Source organism: Oncorhynchus gorbuscha, unplaced genomic scaffold (assembly GCF_021184085.1).
Source record: "Oncorhynchus gorbuscha isolate QuinsamMale2020 ecotype Even-year unplaced genomic scaffold, OgorEven_v1.0 Un_scaffold_850, whole genome shotgun sequence".
In the NCBI taxonomy this organism is placed as follows: domain Eukaryota; kingdom Metazoa; phylum Chordata; class Actinopteri; order Salmoniformes; family Salmonidae; genus Oncorhynchus; species Oncorhynchus gorbuscha.
In genome coordinates, this window is record NW_025745840.1 from 108,438 (window position 1) to 126,535 (window position 18,098).

The 18,098-nt window shown below is 47.2% G+C and overlaps 1 pseudogene; it reads right to left on the reverse strand.

Annotated features, from left to right (window-relative positions):
• Positions 1–463: 463 nt before the first annotated feature.
• Positions 464–18,098, reverse strand: part of LOC124020543 — a 30,606-nt pseudogene continuing 12,971 nt past the window's right edge.

Genomic DNA, 18,098 nt, shown 5'->3' on the forward strand with positions numbered 1-18,098 from the left:
TCCGTGTGAGTGTGTGTCTTGACCCTCCATGTGAGTGTGTGTCTTGACCCTCCATGTGAGTGTGTGTCTTGACCCTCCGTGTGAGTGTGTGTCTTGACTCTCCGTGTGAGTGTGTGTCTTGACCCTCCGTGTGAGTGTGTGTCTTGACCCTCCGTGTGAGTGTGTGTCTTGACTCTCCGTGTGAGTGTGTGTCTTGACTCTCCGTGTGAGTGTGTGTCTTGACTCTCCGTGTGAGTGTGTGTCTTGACTCTCCGTGTGAGTGTGTGTCTTGACTCTCCGGGTGAGTGTGTGTCTTGACTCTCCGTGTGAGTGTGTGTCTTGACTCTCCGTGTGAGTGTGTCTTGACTCTCCGTGTGTGTTGGGTGAGATGGTTCTGGAGCGCAGACATCCACAGGTCAGGTACTGCATACTAGTGTGTGTGTGTCACTGTGTGCCTCCGTGTGCCTATGTGTGTGTTGTCTCTGCATGCTCGTGTGTCTCTCTGTGTGTGTGTGTGTCTCTGCGTGCCCGTGTGTGTGTGTGTCTCTGCATGCCGTGTGTGTGTGTGTCTAGTTTGGGGAGATGGTCCTGGAGCGTAGACATCCACAGGTCAGGTACTGCATAGCCTTCATGCTAACGTGCATCAGGGGCCCCAGGTTGAACAACATATGGTAGAAGGCGTGCACCGACAGGCCGCCCGTCTCGTCTGCATACTTCAGTGCCACGATGGGCGTGTACAGCGGGTTGGTAAGGTTCCGGAACCGTGCAGAACTGCCCTGCTCAATCACCTTCTTAGTACACTACAGGAGAGTGAGAGAGACTAGTTAGTGCACTACTGGGGGTGGAAGAGAAGGAGAGAGAGACAAGTTAGTGCACTGCTGGGGGAGGAAAGGGAGAGAAAGACATGTGGAGAGAGAGAGAGAGAAAAACGAGAGGGGGGGGGTAGAGAGGGAGTAGAGAGACAGAGGGAGTAGAGACAGAGGGAGGGAGAGAGAGTAGAGAGAGAGTAGAGAGTAGAGAGAGAAACAGAGAGAGTAGAGAGAGTAGTTAGTCCACTGCTGGGGGAGGAAGAGAAGGAGAGAGAGACAGGTGGCGAGAGAGAAAAAAGGGAGGGGGATAGAGAGAGTTTAGAGGAGAGATGGTAGAGGAGAGTAGAGCGAGAGGGGTCAGAGTAGAGAGTAGAGAGAGAGTAGAGAGACTAGAGCGAGAGGGAGAGAGAGTAGGGAGAGAATAGAGAGAGTAAAGAGAGAGTAGGCCACACACACTCAGGCAGGTGGACTAACCCTGGCGATGTCATCGGGGTCTGTCCTAGCGTCTCAAAGATGTCGACGGAGGAGGGCAGGTAGACGTTTTTAAAGTAGTTCTTAGTATCGGCATCGGAGAGTGAGAGAGACAGGGAACTCTTTCTGACGGACGTCCTGAATCATCTTCGATTCAAACTCTGTATGGGAGGCCTGGCTCTATCATAGACATACTAGGGGGAGGGAGGGGAGAGGGAGAGGAGAGGGAGAGGAGAGGAGAGGAGAGGGGAGAGGAGGGAGAGGAGAGGAGGGAGAGGGGAGGGAGAGGAGGGAGAGGAGGGAGAGGAGGGAGAGAGAGGAGGGAGAGGAGAGGAGGGAGAGGAGAGGAGGGAGAGGAGGGAGAGAGAGAGGAGAGGAGGGAGAGGAGGGAGAGGAGAGGGGAGAGAGAGGGAGAGGAGGGAGAGGAGGGAGAGGAGAGGGGAGGGGAGGGGAGAGGAGGGAGAGGAGAGGAGAGGAGAGGAGAGGAGAGGAGGGAGAGGAGAGGGGAGAGGAGGGAGAGGAGGGAGAGGAAAGGAGGGAGAGGAGAGAGAGGAGAGGGAAGAGGAGGGAGAGGAGGGAGTGGAGAGGAGGGAGAGGAGAGAGAGGAGAGGGGAGGGGAGAGAGGAGAGGGGAGAGGAGGGAGTGGAGAGGGAGGGAGAGGAGAGAGAGGAGAGGGGAGGGGAGAGAGGGGAGAGAGGAGAGGAGAGGGAGGGGATGGAGAGGAGGGAGAGGAGGGAGAGGAGAGAGAGGAGAGGAGGGAGAGGAGAGGAGGGAGAGGAGAGGAGGGAGGGAGAGGAGAGGAGAGGAGAGAGGAGAGGGGAGAGGAGGGAGAGGAGGGAGAGGAGGGAAGAGGAGAGGAGAGAGGGAGAGGAGGGAGGGAGAGGAGAGGGGAGAGGAGAGGAGGAGGGAGAGGAGGGAGGGAGAGGAGAGGAGAGGAGGGAGAGGGGATGGAGAGGAGGGAGAGGAGAGGAGGGAGAGGAGAGGAGGGAGAGGAGAGAGAGGAGAGGGGAGAGGAGAGGAGAGGAGAGAAAGAAAGAGAGAGAAAAGAAGAGAGAAAAGAAAGAGGGGGAGAAGGAGAGAGAGAAGAAGGAGAGAGAGAAGAAGGAGAGAGAGAAGAAAGAGGGGGGAGAAGGAGAGAGAGAAGAAGGAGAGAGAGAAGACAGAGGGGGAGAAGGAGAGAGAGAAGAAAGAGGGGGAGAAGGAGAGAGAGAAGAAGGAGAGAGAGAAGGAGGGGGAGAATGAGAGAGAAAAGACAGAGGGGGAGAAGGAGAGAGAAAAGACAGAGGGGGAGAAGGAGAGAGAAAAGAAAGAGGGGGAGAAGGAGACAGAAAAGAAAGGAGAGAAGAGAAATCATATTTTTAATCGTATGTTTTAATTGGTCCGTCCCCGACAAAATATACATTTTAAATTTAAAAAATAAAGACATTATTTTAGGAAAACATAGCTAGCTGTGTTAGAGAGACTCACGTGACGTTAAACTTGAGCAGTTGTACAGCCAGACACTCACAAAACCCTTCCATGGCAAACTTGGAGGCAGCATACACGTCATTAAACACGACACCTGAGATCAGAGAGCAGTATTTCATCAGGATCCCCCACTACTACCACATCTGTTGACAAGCATTATGTAAAAACAACATAAAGAAATGAGTTTCATCCCATTTTCAAATGAACAACAGACATAATATTCTACGAAACAGGAGATTTTACATTGAATTTCTTCACATGGCTTCACCATTACATAAAAGTCCACCATTATATCATTTTCTCAAACGTTTATGATGTTGTACACGGAACCATTGTCATCCTTCACCATCAAAACATAGATGTAGACATCACCTTTTCTGTGTATTCCTGTTTGGTTCAGCAGATAGGACAGGAAAACACACTGTCCGGCTGTGGCAGAATATAAAATGGCCGCCACGGCCGCCAGGAGGCGTTTTTGCAATGCCTCCATATCTGAAAATGTTCAGGGCCTCAAACTGTACAAGTGTACCGAGTTTCGTGCTTTTATTAAAAAGTGAACATATCACATTTGCCTCATATCGCTTAGACCACTATGATGTGTATCTCCTCCTCTTTTTCACATCAGCCAATCAATCAATCAATCAATCAATCAATCAACAAAGCATAGTTCCGTACCCTGTAGTCCCATGACACTGCTGACCACTATGATGTGTATCTCCTCCTCTTTTTCACATCAGCCAATCAATCAATCAATCAATCAATCAATCAATCAATCAATCAACAAAGCATAGTTCCGTACCCTGTAGTCCCATGACACTGCTGACCACTATGATGTGTATCTCCTCCTCTTTTTCACATCAGCCAATCAATCAATCAATCAATCAATCAATCAATCAATCAATCAACAAAGCATAGTTCCGTACCCTGTAGTCCCATGACACTGCTGACCACTATGATGTGTGTTCCGTACCCTGTAGTCCCATGACACTGCTGACCACTATGATGTGTGTTCCGTACCCTGTAGTCCCATGACACTGCTGACCACTATGATGTGTGTTCCGTACCCTGTAGTCCCATGACACTGCTGACCACTATGATGTGTGTTCCGTACCCTGTAGTCCCATGACACTGCTGACCACTATGATGTGTGTTCCGTACCCTGTAGTCCCATGACACTGCTGACCACTATGATGTGTGTTCCGTACCCTGTAGTCCCATGACACTGCTGACCACTATGATGTGTGTTCCACCCTGTAGTCCCATGACACTGCTGACCACTATGATGTGTGTTCCGTACCCTGTAGTCCCATGACACTGCTGACCACTATGATGTGTGTTCCGTACCCTGTAGTCCCATGACACTGCTGACCACTATGATGTGTGTTCCGTACCCTGTAGTCCCATGACACTGCTGACCACTATGATGTGTGTTCTGTAGTCCCATGACACTGCTGACCACTATGATGTGTGTTCTGTAGTCCCATGACACTGCTGACCACTATGATGTGTGTTCCGTACCCTGTAGTCCCATGACACTGCTGACCACTATGATGTGTGTTCCGTACCCTGTAGTCCCATGACACTGCTGACCACTATGATGTGTGTTCCGTACCCTGTAGTCCCATGACACTGCTGACCACTATGATGTGTGTTCCGTACCCTGTAGTCCCATGACACTGCTGACCACTATGATGTGTGTTCCGTACCCTGTAGTCCCATGACACTGCTGACCACTATGATGTGTGTTCCGTACCCTGTAGTCCCATGACACTGCTGACCACTATGATGTGTGTTCCACCCTGTAGTCCCATGACACTGCTGACCACTATGATGTGTGTTAACCCTGTAGTCCCATGACACTGCTGACCACTATGATGTGTGTTCCGTACCCTGTAGTCCCATGACACTGCTGACCACTATGATGTGTGTTCCAGGCTTTACCCTGTAGTCCCATGACACTGCTGACCACTATGATGTGTGTTCCGGCCCTGTAGTCCCATGACACTGCTGACCACTATGATGTGTGTTATAACCCTGTAGTCCCATGACACTGCTGACCACTATGATGTGTGTTCTGTAGTCCCAGGACACTGCTGACCACTATGATGTGTGTTCTGTAGTCCCATGACACTGCTGACCACTATGATGTGTGTTCCACCCTGTAGTCCCATGACACTGCTGACCACTATGATGTGTGTTCCGTACCCTGTAGTCCCATGACACTGCTGACCACTATGATGTGTGTTCCGTACCCTGTAGTCCCATGACACTGCTGACCACTATGATGTGTGTTCCGTACCCTGTAGTCCCATGACACTGCTGACCACTATGATGTGTGTTATACCCTGTAGTCCCATGACACTGCTGACCACTATGATGTGTCCTCCCTTCCTCTTCTTCATATCTGGCATCACCTCCTTGATCATCCGGATCACACCGAAGAAGTTGGTCTCAAACACACTCTTCATCTCAGCTATACTGATGCTTTCCACCGGTCCCACCAGACCTATACCTGCATTATTAACTAGAGAGAGAGAGAGAGGAGGGAGGAGAGGAGAGGTGGGAGGGAGGAGGATGGGAGAAGGAAGGGGAGAGAGAGGTGAGAGGTAGGAGGAGGAAAGGAGAGGTGGGAGGAAGGAAGGAAGGAGGAGGGAGAGGTGGAAGGAGGGAGAGAGAGGTGGGAGGGGGGAGGAGAGAGAGAAGAGGTAGAGAGAGGGAGGGAGAAGAGAGAGGAAGGAATAGGGAAACCAGAAGGAAAGAGTGACACCCCAGTTCACATAGGTGATCAGAGCACTCTCGTCTCTTCAGTTGTGTTCCAGTAGTCACCACTGGGTGGAAGTATAACCCAAGGCTTTATCCCGGCCTCTCACTACACTGAGTTATAACCAGGCTTTATCCCAGTCTCCCACTACACTGAGTTATAACCAGGCTTTATCCCAGTCTCCCACTACACTGAGTTATAACCAGGCTTTATCCCAGTCTCTCACTACACTGAGTTATAACCAGGCTTTATCCCAGTCTCCCACTACACTGAGTTATAACCAGGCTTTATCCCAGTCTCCCACTACACTGAGTTATAACCAGGCTTTATCCCAGTCTCTCACTACACTGAGTTATAACCAGGCTTTATCCCAGTCTCTCACTACACTGAGTTATAACCAGGCTTTAGCCCAGTCTCTGACCAGGGCCTGTATAGTACATATCAGCCATACTCAACTGGCGGACCGCGGTTCAGATCCGGATCCAGAAAGGGGTAAATACGGACCGCGGGTCCCTACTTTTTAGGAACTCAGTCGGGCTTTCAACTTACTGCTGTTGAGAGTTGTAATAGTAGAATGCCCCAGGCTGATGAATGACAATATCCCTTTCCCACCTAGGACCTTTGCCATCTAGGACCTTTGCCACCTAGGACCTTTGTCACCTAGGACCTTTGCCACCTAGGACCTTTCCCACCTAGGACCTTTGCCATCTAGGACCTTTCCCACCTAGGACCTTTGCCATCTAGGACCTTGGCCACCTAGGACCTTTGCCATCTAGGACCTTTGCCATCTAGGACCTTGGCCACCTAGGACCTTTCCCATCTAGGACCTTTGTCATCTAGGACCTTTGTCACCTAGGACCTTTGTCACCTAGGACCTTTCCCATCTAGGACCTTTGTCATCTAGGACCTTTGTCATCTAGGACCTTTGTCACCTAGGACCTTTGTCACCTAGGACCTTGGCCACCTAGGAAATGTGTGTGACCGGACCTTCTCAAATAGTAGTTGCAGTGGTGGATAAAGTACCCAGTTGTCATACTTGAGTAAAAGTAAAGATGCCTTAATAGAAAAGGACTCAAGTAAAAGTCACCTAGTAAAATACTACTGGAGTAAAAGTCTAAAAGTATTTGGTTTTAAATATACTTAAGTATCAAAAGTAAATGTAATTGTAAAAAAAAGTATAAAAAAAGTATAAATATAAATTATTTAAAAAAAAAGTATAAATCATTTCAAATTCCTTATTTTAAGCCAACCAGATGGCACCATTTATTTTTTCTTTATGGATAGCCAGGGGCCAGGGGCCAGGGGCCCACTCCAACACTCCAACACTCAAACATAACTTACAAACAAAACCGTGTGTTTAGTGAGTCAGCCAGATCAGAGGCAGTAGGGATGACCAGGCATGTTCTCTTGATAACTGGGTGAATTAGACCATTTTCCTGTCCTGCTAAGCATTCAACATGTAACGAGTACTTTTGGGTGTCAGTGAAAATGTATGGAGTAAAAAATACATTATTTTCTTTAGTAATGAAGTAAAAGTTGTCAAAATATGAATAGTAAAGTAGAGATACCCCCCAAAAACGACTTAAATAGTACTTTAAAGTATTTATACTGAAGTACTTTACACCACTGAGTAGTTGAGTACCCCTGGTATACATCAAGCATCTAAGGAGTGATGATCTAGGATACATGTTGCCTTCTAGAACACAATGAATAACACTACATTGACAGGAGGGGGACCTGATCCTAGATCAGCACTCCTAGTCTGAGACGCTTCATACATATGGCCCCTGAACTACTGAGGTCAGTTTTACTGTGGCCTCTCCAGTCTCCCAATGAACTATGATCTGAACTGAGGTCAGTTTTAATGTGGCCTCTCCAGTCTCCCAATGAACTATGATCTGAACTGAGGTCAGTTTTACTGTGGCCTCTCCAGTCTCCCAATGAACTATGATCTGAACTGAGGTCAGTTTTACTGTGGCCTCTCCAGTCTCCCAATGAACTATGATCTGAACTGAGGTCAGTTTTACTGTGGCCTCTCCAGTCTCCCAATGAACTATGATCTGAACTGAGGTCAGTTTTAATGTGGCCTCTCCAGTCTCCCAATGAACTATGATCTGAACTGAGGTCAGTTTTACTGTGGCCTCTCCAGTCTCCCAATGAACTATGATCTGAACTGAGGTCAGTTTTACTGTGGCCTCTCCAGTCTCCCAATGAACTATGATCTGAACTGAGGTCAGTTTTACTGTGGCCTCTCCAGTCTCCCAATGAACTATGATCTGAATTGAGGTCAGTTTTACTGTGGCCTCTCCAGTCTCTCAATTAACTATGATCTGAACTGAGGTCAGTTTTACTGTGGCCTCTCCAGTCTCCCAATGAACTATGATCTGAACTGAGGTCAGTTTTACTGTGGCCTCTCCAGTCTCCCAATGAACTATGATCTGAACTGAGGTCAGTTTTACTGTGGCCTCTCCAGTCTCCCAATGAACTATGATCTGAACTGAGGTCAGTTTTACTGTGGCCTCTCCAGTCTCCCAATTAACTATGATCTGAACTGAGGTCAGTTTTACTGTGACCTCTCCAGTCTCTCAATTAACTATGATCTGAACTGAGGTCAGTTTTACTGTGACCTCTCCAGTCTCTCAATTAACTATGATCTGAACTGAGGTCAGTTTTACTGTGGCCTCTCCAGTCTCTCAATTAACTATGATCTGAACTGAGGTCAGTTTTACTGTGACCTCTCCAGTCTCTCAATGAACTATGATCTGAACTGAGGTCAGTTTCACTGTGGCCTCTCCAGTCTCTCAATTAACTATGATCTGAACTGAGGTCAGTTTTGCATGGTTTATCCCTAATGGTTAAAGTCAGGATGGAGGGAGATGTGTGCTGTATAGTTGAGAACCTACAACAGTACATAGTATTTTAGACCTTGAATAGATGTGTGTAATAGTAGTATAGTTGAGAACCTACAACAGTACATAGTATTTTAGACCTTGACAGTGTCCTAGATGGCTCTGGTTTATAGATTTTTGTTTTGACAGAAGTGTTGCCTTGCGTCATAAAAACAAAGATTGTTTCATTCCTGAGTACATAGAGAATAGCGTGCCATTTGGGACGCCTTCAGAGAAGTCCATAGATCACACAGGTTGTTCCTTACTGAGTACTGTGTAATAGTAGCTTGTTCCTTACTGAGTACTGTGTAATAGTAGCTTGTTCCTTACTGAGTACTGTGTAATAGTAGCTTGTTCCTTACTGAGTACTGTGTAATAGTAGCTTGTTCCTTCCTGAGTACTGTGTAATAGTAGCTTGTTCCTTACTGAGTACTGTGTAATAGTAGCTTGTTCCTTACTGAGTATTGTGTAATAGTAGCTTGTTCCTTCCTGAGTATTGTGTAATAGTAGCTTGTTCCTTACTGAGTACTGTGTAATAGTAGCTTGTTCCTTACTGAGTACTGTGTAATAGTACCTTGTTCCTTACTGAGTACTGTGTAATAGTAGCTTGTTCCTTACTGAGTACTGTGTAATAGTAGCTTGTTCCTTACTGAGTACTGTGTAATAGTAGCTTGTTCCTTACTGAGTACTGTGTAATAGTAGCTTGCTCTTTACTGAGTACTGTGTAATAGTAGCTTGTTCCTTACTGAGTACTGTGTAATAGTAGCTTGTTCCTTACTGAGTACTGTGTAATAGTAGCTTGTTCCTTACTGAGTACTGTGTAATAGTAGCTTGTTCCTTACTGAGTACTGTGTAATAGTAGCTTGTTCCTTACTGAGTACTGTGTAATAGTAGCTTGTTCCTTACTGAGTACTGTGTAATAGTAGCGTGTTCCTTACTGAGTACTGTGTAATAGTAGCTTGTTCCTTACTGAGTACTGTGTAATAGTAGCTTGTTCCTTACTGAGTACTGTGTAATAGTAGCTTGTTCCTTCCTGAGTATTGTGTAATAGTAGCTTGTTCCTTACTGAGTACTGTGTAATAGTAGCTTGTTCCTTCCTGAGTATTGTGTAATAGTAGCTTGTTCCTTACTGAGTACTGTGTAATGGTAGCTTGTTCCTTACTGAGTACTGTGTAATAGTAGCTTGCTCTTTACTGAGTACTGTGTAATAGTAGCTTGTTCCTTACTGAGTACTGTGTAATAGTAGCTTGTTCCTTCCTGAGTATTGTGTAATAGTAGCTTGTTCCTTACTGAGTACTGTGTAATAGTAGCTTGTTCCTTCCTGAGTATTGTGTAATAGTAGCTTGTTCCTTACTGAGTACTGTGTAATGGTAGCTTGTTCCTTACTGAGTACTGTGTAATAGTAGCTTGCTCTTTACTGAGTACTGTGTAATAGTAGCTTGTTCCTTACTGAGTACTGTGTAATAGTAGCTTGTTCCTTACTGAGTACTGTGTAATAGTAGCTTGTTCCTTACTGAGTATTGTGTAATAGTAGCTTGTTCCTTACTGAGTATCGTGTAATAGTAGCTTGTTCCTTACTGAGTACTGTGTAATAGTAGCTTGTTCCTTACTGAGTATTGTGTAATAGTAGCTTGTTCCTTACTGAGTACTGTGTAATAGTAGCTTGTTCCTTCCTGAGTATTGTGTAATAATAGCTTGTTCCTTACTGAGTACTGTGTAATAGTAGCTTGTTCCTTCCTGAGTATTGTGTAATAGTAGCTTGTTCCTTACTGAGTACTGTGTAATGGTAGCTTGTTCCTTACTGAGTACTGTGTAATAGTAGCTTGTTCCTTACTGAGTATTGTGTAATAGTAGCTTGTTCCTTACTGAGTATTGTGTAATAGTAGCTTGTTCCTTACTGAGTACTGTGTAATAGTAGCTTGTTCCTTACTGAGTATTGTGTAATAGTAGCTTGTTCCTTACTGAGTACTGTGTAATAGTAGCTTGTTCCTTACAGAGTATTGTGTAATAGTAGCTTGTTCCTTACTGAGTACTGTGTAATAGTAGCTTGTTCCTTACTGAGTACTGTGTAATAGTAGCTTGTTCCTTACTGAGTATTGTGTAATAGTAGCTTGTTCCTTACTGAGTACTGTGTAATAGTACCTTGTTCCTTCCCGAGTACTGTGTAATAGTAGCTTGTTCCTTACTGAGTACTGTGTAATAGTAGCTTGTTCCTTACTGAGTACTGTGTAATAGTAGCTTGCTCTTTACTGAGTACTGTGTAATAGTAGCTTGTTCCTTACTGAGTACTGTGTAATAGTAGCTTGTTCCTTACTGAGTACTGTGTAATAGTAGCTTGTTCCTTACTGAGTACTGTGTAATAGTAGCTTGTCCCTTACTGAGTACTGTGTAATAGTAGCTTGTTCCTTACTGAGTACTGTGTAATAGTAGCTTGTTCCTTACTGAGTACTGTGTAATAGTAGCTTGTTCCTTACTGAGTACTGTGTAATAGTAGCTTGTTCCTTCCTGAGTATTGTGTAATAGTAGCTTGTTCCTTACTGAGTACTGTGTAATAGTAGCTTGTTCCTTCCTGAGTATTGTGTAATAGTAGCTTGTTCCTTACTGAGTACTGTGTAATGGTAGCTTGTTCCTTACTGAGTACTGTGTAATAGTAGCTTGCTCTTTACTGAGTACTGTGTAATAGTAGCTTGTTCCTTACTGAGTACTGTGTAATAGTAGCTTGTTCCTTCCTGAGTATTGTGTAATAGTAGCTTGTTCCTTACTGAGTACTGTGTAATAGTAGCTTGTTCCTTCCTGAGTATTGTGTAATAGTAGCTTGTTCCTTACTGAGTACTGTGTAATGGTAGCTTGTTCCTTACTGAGTACTGTGTAATAGTAGCTTGCTCTTTACTGAGTACTGTGTAATAGTAGCTTGTTCCTTACTGAGTACTGTGTAATAGTAGCTTGTTCCTTACTGAGTACTGTGTAATAGTAGCTTGTTCCTTACTGAGTATTGTGTAATAGTAGCTTGTTCCTTACTGAGTATCGTGTAATAGTAGCTTGTTCCTTACTGAGTACTGTGTAATAGTAGCTTGTTCCTTACTGAGTATTGTGTAATAGTAGCTTGTTCCTTACTGAGTACTGTGTAATAGTAGCTTGTTCCTTCCTGAGTATTGTGTAATAATAGCTTGTTCCTTACTGAGTACTGTGTAATAGTAGCTTGTTCCTTCCTGAGTATTGTGTAATAGTAGCTTGTTCCTTACTGAGTACTGTGTAATGGTAGCTTGTTCCTTACTGAGTACTGTGTAATAGTAGCTTGTTCCTTACTGAGTATTGTGTAATAGTAGCTTGTTCCTTACTGAGTATTGTGTAATAGTAGCTTGTTCCTTACTGAGTACTGTGTAATAGTAGCTTGTTCCTTACTGAGTATTGTGTAATAGTAGCTTGTTCCTTACTGAGTACTGTGTAATAGTAGCTTGTTCCTTACAGAGTATTGTGTAATAGTAGCTTGTTCCTTACTGAGTACTGTGTAATAGTAGCTTGTTCCTTACTGAGTACTGTGTAATAGTAGCTTGTTCCTTACTGAGTATTGTGTAATAGTAGCTTGTTCCTTACTGAGTACTGTGTAATAGTACCTTGTTCCTTCCCGAGTACTGTGTAATAGTAGCTTGTTCCTTACTGAGTACTGTGTAATAGTAGCTTGTTCCTTACTGAGTACTGTGTAATAGTAGCTTGCTCTTTACTGAGTACTGTGTAATAGTAGCTTGTTCCTTACTGAGTACTGTGTAATAGTAGCTTGTTCCTTACTGAGTACTGTGTAATAGTAGCTTGTTCCTTACTGAGTACTGTGTAATAGTAGCTTGTCCTTACTGAGTACTGTGTAATAGTAGCTTGTTCCTTACTGAGTACTGTGTAATAGTAGCTTGTTCCTTACTGAGTACTGTGTAATAGTAGCGTGTTCCTTACTGAGTACTGTGTAATAGTAGCTTGTTCCTTACTGAGTACTGTGTAATAGTAGCTTGTTCCTTACTGAGTACTGTGTAATAGTAGCTTGTTCCTTCCTGAGTATTGTGTAATAGTAGCTTGTTCCTTACTGAGTACTGTGTAATAGTAGCTTGTTCCTTCCTGAGTATTGTGTAATAGTAGCTTGTTCCTTACTGAGTACTGTGTAATGGTAGCTTGTTCCTTACTGAGTACTGTGTAATAGTAGCTTGCTCTTTACTGAGTACTGTGTAATAGTAGCTTGTTCCTTACTGAGTACTGTGTAATAGTAGCTTGTTCCTTCCTGAGTATTGTGTAATAGTAGCTTGTTCCTTACTGAGTACTGTGTAATAGTAGCTTGTTCCTTCCTGAGTATTGTGTAATAGTAGCTTGTTCCTTACTGAGTACTGTGTAATGGTAGCTTGTTCCTTACTGAGTACTGTGTAATAGTAGCTTGCTCTTTACTGAGTACTGTGTAATAGTAGCTTGTTCCTTACTGAGTACTGTGTAATAGTAGCTTGTTCCTTACTGAGTACTGTGTAATAGTAGATTGTTCCTTACTGAGTATTGTGTAATAGTAGCTTGTTCCTTACTGAGTATCGTGTAATAGTAGCTTGTTCCCTACTGAGTACTGTGTAATAGTAGCTTGTTCCTTACTGAGTATTGTGTAATAGTAGCTTGTTCCTTACTGAGTACTGTGTAATAGTAGCTTGTTCCTTCCTGAGTATTGTGTAATAATAGCTTGTTCCTTACTGAGTACTGTGTAATAGTAGCTTGTTCCTTCCTGAGTATTGTGTAATAGTAGCTTGTTCCTTACTGAGTACTGTGTAATGGTAGCTTGTTCCTTACTGAGTACTGTGTAATAGTAGCTTGCTCTTTACTGAGTACTGTGTAATAGTAGCTTGTTCCTTACTGAGTACTGTGTAATAGTAGCTTGTTCCTTACTGAGTACTGTGTAATAGTAGCTTGTTCCTTACTGAGTATTGTGTAATAGTAGCTTGTTCCTTACTGAGTACTGTGTAATAGTAGCTTGTTCCTTCCTGAGTACTGTGTAATAGTAGCTTGTCCCTTACTGAGTACTGTGTAATAGTAGCTTGTTCCTTCCTGAGTACTGTGTAATAGTAGCTTGTTCCTTCCTGAGTATTGTGTAATAGTAGCTTGTTCCTTACTGAGTACTGTGTAATAGTAGCTTGTTCCTTCCTGAGTACTGTGTAATAGTAGCTTGTTCCTTACTGAGTACTGTGTAATAGTAGCTTGTTCCTTACTGAGTACTGTGTAATAGTAGCTTGTTCCTTACTGAGTACTGTGTAATAGTAGCTTGTTCCTTCCTGAGTACTGTGTAATAGTAGCTTGTTCCTTCCTGAGTACTGTGTAATAGTAGCTTGTTCCTTCCTGAGTACTGTGTAATAGTAGCTTGTTCCTTCCTGAGTACTGTGTAATAGTAGCTTGTTCCTTACTGAGTACTGTGTAATAGTAGCTTGTTCCTTACTGAGTACTGTGTAATAGTAGCTGGTTCCTTCCTGAGTACTGTGTAATAGTAGCTGGTTCCTTACTGAGTACTGTGTAATAGTAGCTTGTTCCTTACTGAGTACCGTGTAATAGTAGCTTGTTCCTTACTGAGTACTGTGTAATAGTAGCTGGTTCCTTACTGAGTACTGTGTAATAGTAGCTGGTTCCTTACTGAGTACTGTGTAATAGTAGCTTGTTCCTTACTGAGTACTGTGTAATAGTAGCTTGTTCCTTACTGAGTACTGTGTAATAGTAGCTTGTTCCTTACTAAGTACTGTGTAATAGTAGCTGGTTCCTTACTGAGTACTGTGTAATAGTAGCTGGTTCCTTACTGAGTACGTCGACATGTCTGTCCTTGATTCCGTCGATACACTGTTTGACTGACTCGTCCGTACACACGTCCAACACCGCTAGAGAGAGGCTCTTCCCGTACGCATCACCTGCTGCCTCCACCAGCTTGTCTTTACGCTTCAGGTCTCGCATGGTGGCAATGACTGGAGAGGGAGGAGAGGGGAGAGGAGAGGGGGGGGGGGAGGAGAGGGGGTGTGGGAGAGAGAGAGGGGAGGGGGGAGAGGGGGGGAGGGAGAGGAGAGGGGGTGGGAGAGAGAGGAGAGGGGAGAGGGGGGTGGGAGAGAGAGAGAGAGGAGAGGGGAGAGGGGGTGGGAGAGAGAGAGAGAGAGGAGAGGGGAGAGGGGGGGTGGGGGAGAGAGAGAGAGAGAAGAGGGGAGAGGGGGGTGGGAGAGAGAGAGAGAGAGGAGAGGGAGAGGGGGGGGGGAGAGAGAGAGAGAGAGGAGAGGGGAGAGGGGGGGGGAGAGAGAGAGAGGGGAGAGGGGAGAGGGGGGTGAGAGAGAGAGGGGAGAGGGGAGAGGGGGGGGGAGAGAGAGAGGAGAGGGGAGAGGGGGGTGGGTGGGTGGGAGAGAGAGAGAGAGAGGGGGTGGGAGAGAGAGAGAGAGAGAGGAGAGAGGAGAGGGGAGGGTAGGAGAGAGAGAGGAGAGGGGGGTGGGAGAGAGAGAGGAGAGGGGAGAGTGGGAGAGAGGAGGGGAGAGGGGGTGGGGAGAGAGAGAGGAGAGGGGGATGGGAGAGAGAGAGGAGAGAGGAGAGGGGGTGGGAGAGAGAGAGGAGAGGGGAGAGGGGGTGGTTAGAGAGAGAGAGAGGAGAGGGGAGGGGGTGGGAGAGAGAGAGGAGGGGGAGAGGGGGTGGGGAGAGAGAGAGAGGAGAGGGGAGAGGGGGGTGGGAGAGAGAGAGGAGAGGGGGTGGGAGAGAGAGAGAGAGGAGAGAGGAGAGGGGAGGGTGGGAGAGAGAGAGAGAGGGGGTGGGAGAGAGAGGAGAGGGGAGAGTGGGGAGAGAGGAGAGGGGAGAGGGGGGGGAGAGAGAGAGGAGAGGTGGGAGAGAGAGAGGAGAGAGGAGAGGGGGTGGGGAGAGAGAGAGGAGAGGGGAGAGGGGGGTGGGAGAGAGAGAGGAGAGGGGAGAGGGGGGTGGGTGGGAGAGAGGAGAGGGGGTGGGAGAGAGAGAGAGGAGAGGGGGTGGGAGAGAGAGAGAGAGAGAGAGAGGAGAGAGGAGAGGGGAGGGTAGGGAGAGAGAGAGGAGGAGAGGGGGTGGGGGGAGAGAGAGGAGAGGGGAGAGTGGGAGAGAGGAGAGGGGAGAGGGGGTGGGAGGAGAGAGAGGAGGGGGTGGGAGAGAGAGAGGAGAGGGGAGAGGGGGTGGGAGAGAGAGAGAGAGAGGAGAGGGGGAGAGAGAGAGAGGGGAGAGGGGGGGGAGAGAGAGAGAGAGGGGAGAGGGGGTGAGAGAGAGAGAGGGGAGGGTGGGAGAGAGAGAGAGAGAGAGAGAGGGGAGAGGGGGTGGGAGAAAGAGGAGAGGGGAGAGGGGGTGGGAGAGAGAGGAGAGGGGAGAGGGGGGGTGGGGAGAGAGAGAGAGAGAGGAGAGGGGGTGGGAGAGAGAGAGGAGAGGGGAGAGGGGGTGGGAGAGAGAGAGGAGAGGGGAGAGGGGGTGGGAGAGAGAGAGGAGAGGGGGGGGGGGGAGAGGAGAGGGGAGAGGGGGTGGGAGAGATAGTAGGGGGTGGGAGAGAGAGAGGAGAGGGGAGAGGTGGGGGAGAGAGAGAGGAGAGGGGAGAGGGGGGTTGGAGAGAGAGAGGAGAGGGGAGAGAGGGGGTGGGAGAGAGAGGAGAGGGGAGAGGGGGTGGGAGAGAGAGAGAGGAGAGGGGAGAGGGGGTGGGAGAGAGAGAGGAGAGGGGAGAGGGGGTGGGGAGAGAGAGAGGAGAGGGGAGAGGGGGGTGGGAGAGAGAGAGGAGAGGGGGTGGGACAGAGAGGGGAGAGGGGGTGGGAGAGAGAGAGGAGAGGGAAGAGGAGGGGTGGGAGAGAGAGAGGAGAGGGGAGAGGGGGTGGGAGAGAGAGAGGAGAGGGTAGAGGGGGTGGGAGAGAGAGAGGAGAGAGAGGAGAGGGGAGAGAGAGAGAAGAGGAGGAGGGGGAGGGGGTGAGAGAGAGAGGAGGTGGGGGGGAGAGAGAGGGGAGAGAGAGAGGGGTGGGAGGGGTGAGCGGGGGTGGGAGAGAGAGGAGGAGGGGGAGGGGTGAGAGAGTGAGAGGAGGTGGGGGGGAGAGAGAGGGAGAGAGAGAGGGGTGGGAGGGGTGAGCGGGGGTGGGAGAGAGAGATTGGGAGGGAGAGAGAGAGGAGAGGGGAGAGAGAGAGATTGGGAGGGAGAGAAAGAGGAGCGGGGAGAGAGGGGTGGGAGGGGTGAGCGGGGGTGGGAGAGAGAGATTGGGAGGGAGAGAGAGAGGAGAGGGGAGAGAGAGAGATTGGGAGGGAGAGAAAGAGAGAGGGGAGAGAGGGGTGGGAGAGAGATTGGAAGGGAGAGAGAGAGGAGAGGGGTGAGAGAGATTAGAAGGGAGAGAGAGAGGAGAGGGGTGAGAGGGGGGTGGGGAGGGGAGAGAGAGAGGGGTGGGAGAGAGAGAGGAGGGGGTGGGAGAGAGAGAGAGGAGAGGGGTGGGAGAGAGAGAGGAGAGGGGTGAGAGGGGGTGGGAGAGAGAGAGGAGAGGGGTGGGAGGGGGTGGGAGAGAGAGAGGAGGGGGTGAGAGGGGGTGGGAGAGAGAGAGGAGAGGGGTGGGAGGGGGTGGGAGAGAGAGGAGAGGGGTGGGAGAGAGAGAAAGAGGAGAGGGGAGAGAGGGGGTGGGAGAGAGAGAGGAGAGAGATGTACAGAGTGAGAGAGAGGGCGAGAGAGAGAATAGGGTCAAACAGAGTTCACTGGATTAAACCAGATAATGAGTAAACAGAAATTACTGTGTGTGTGTGTGTGTGTGTGTGTGTGTGTGTGTGTGTGTGTGTGTGTGTGTGTGTGTGTGTGTGTGTGTGTGTGTGTGTGTGTGTGTGTGTGTGTGTGTGTGTGTGTGTGTGTGTGTGTGTGTGTGTGTGTGTGTGTGTGTGTGTGTGTGTGTGTGTGTGTGTGTGTGTTTGAGCACGTCAATGTGTGTGTAATACATTGGTGTTAGACAGAAGTTACAAACCCTGCATGTAAGTGCATGTTTGAGTATGGAATGTTTATATTATTTGTGTGAGTGTGGGTGGGGTTTTCTATTGTGTGTGTGGAATGTGTATATTATTTGTGTGAGTGTGGGTGGGGTTTTCTATTGTGTGTGTGGAATGTGTATATTATTTGTGTGAGTGTGGGTGGGGTTTTCTATTGTGTGTGTGGAATGTGTATATTATTTGTGTGAGTGTGGGTGGGGTTTTCTATTGTGTGTGTGGAATGTGTATATTATTTGTGTGAGTGTGGGTGGGGTTTTCTATTGTGTGTGTGGAATGTGTATATTATTTGTGTGAGTGTGGGTGGGGTTTTCTATTGTGTGTGTGGAATGTGTATATTATTTGTGTGAGTGTGGGTGGGGTTTTCTATTGTGTGTGTGGAATGTGTATATTATTTGTGTGAGTGTGGGTGGGGTTTTCTATTGTGTGTGTGGAATGTGTATATTATTTGTGTGAGTGTGGGTGGGGTTTTCTATTGTGTGTGTGGAATGTGTATATTATTTGTGTGAGTGTGGGTGGGGTTTTCTATTGTGTGTGTGGAATGTGTATATTATTTGTGTGAGTGTGGGTGGGGTTTTCTATTGTGTGTGTGGAATGTGTATATTATTTGTGTGAGTGTGGGTGGGGTTTTCTATTGTGTGTGTGGAATGTGTATATTATTTGTGTGAGTGTGGGTGGGGTTTTCTATTGTGTGTGTGGAATGTGTATATTATTTGTGTGAGTGTGGGTGGGGTTTTCTAT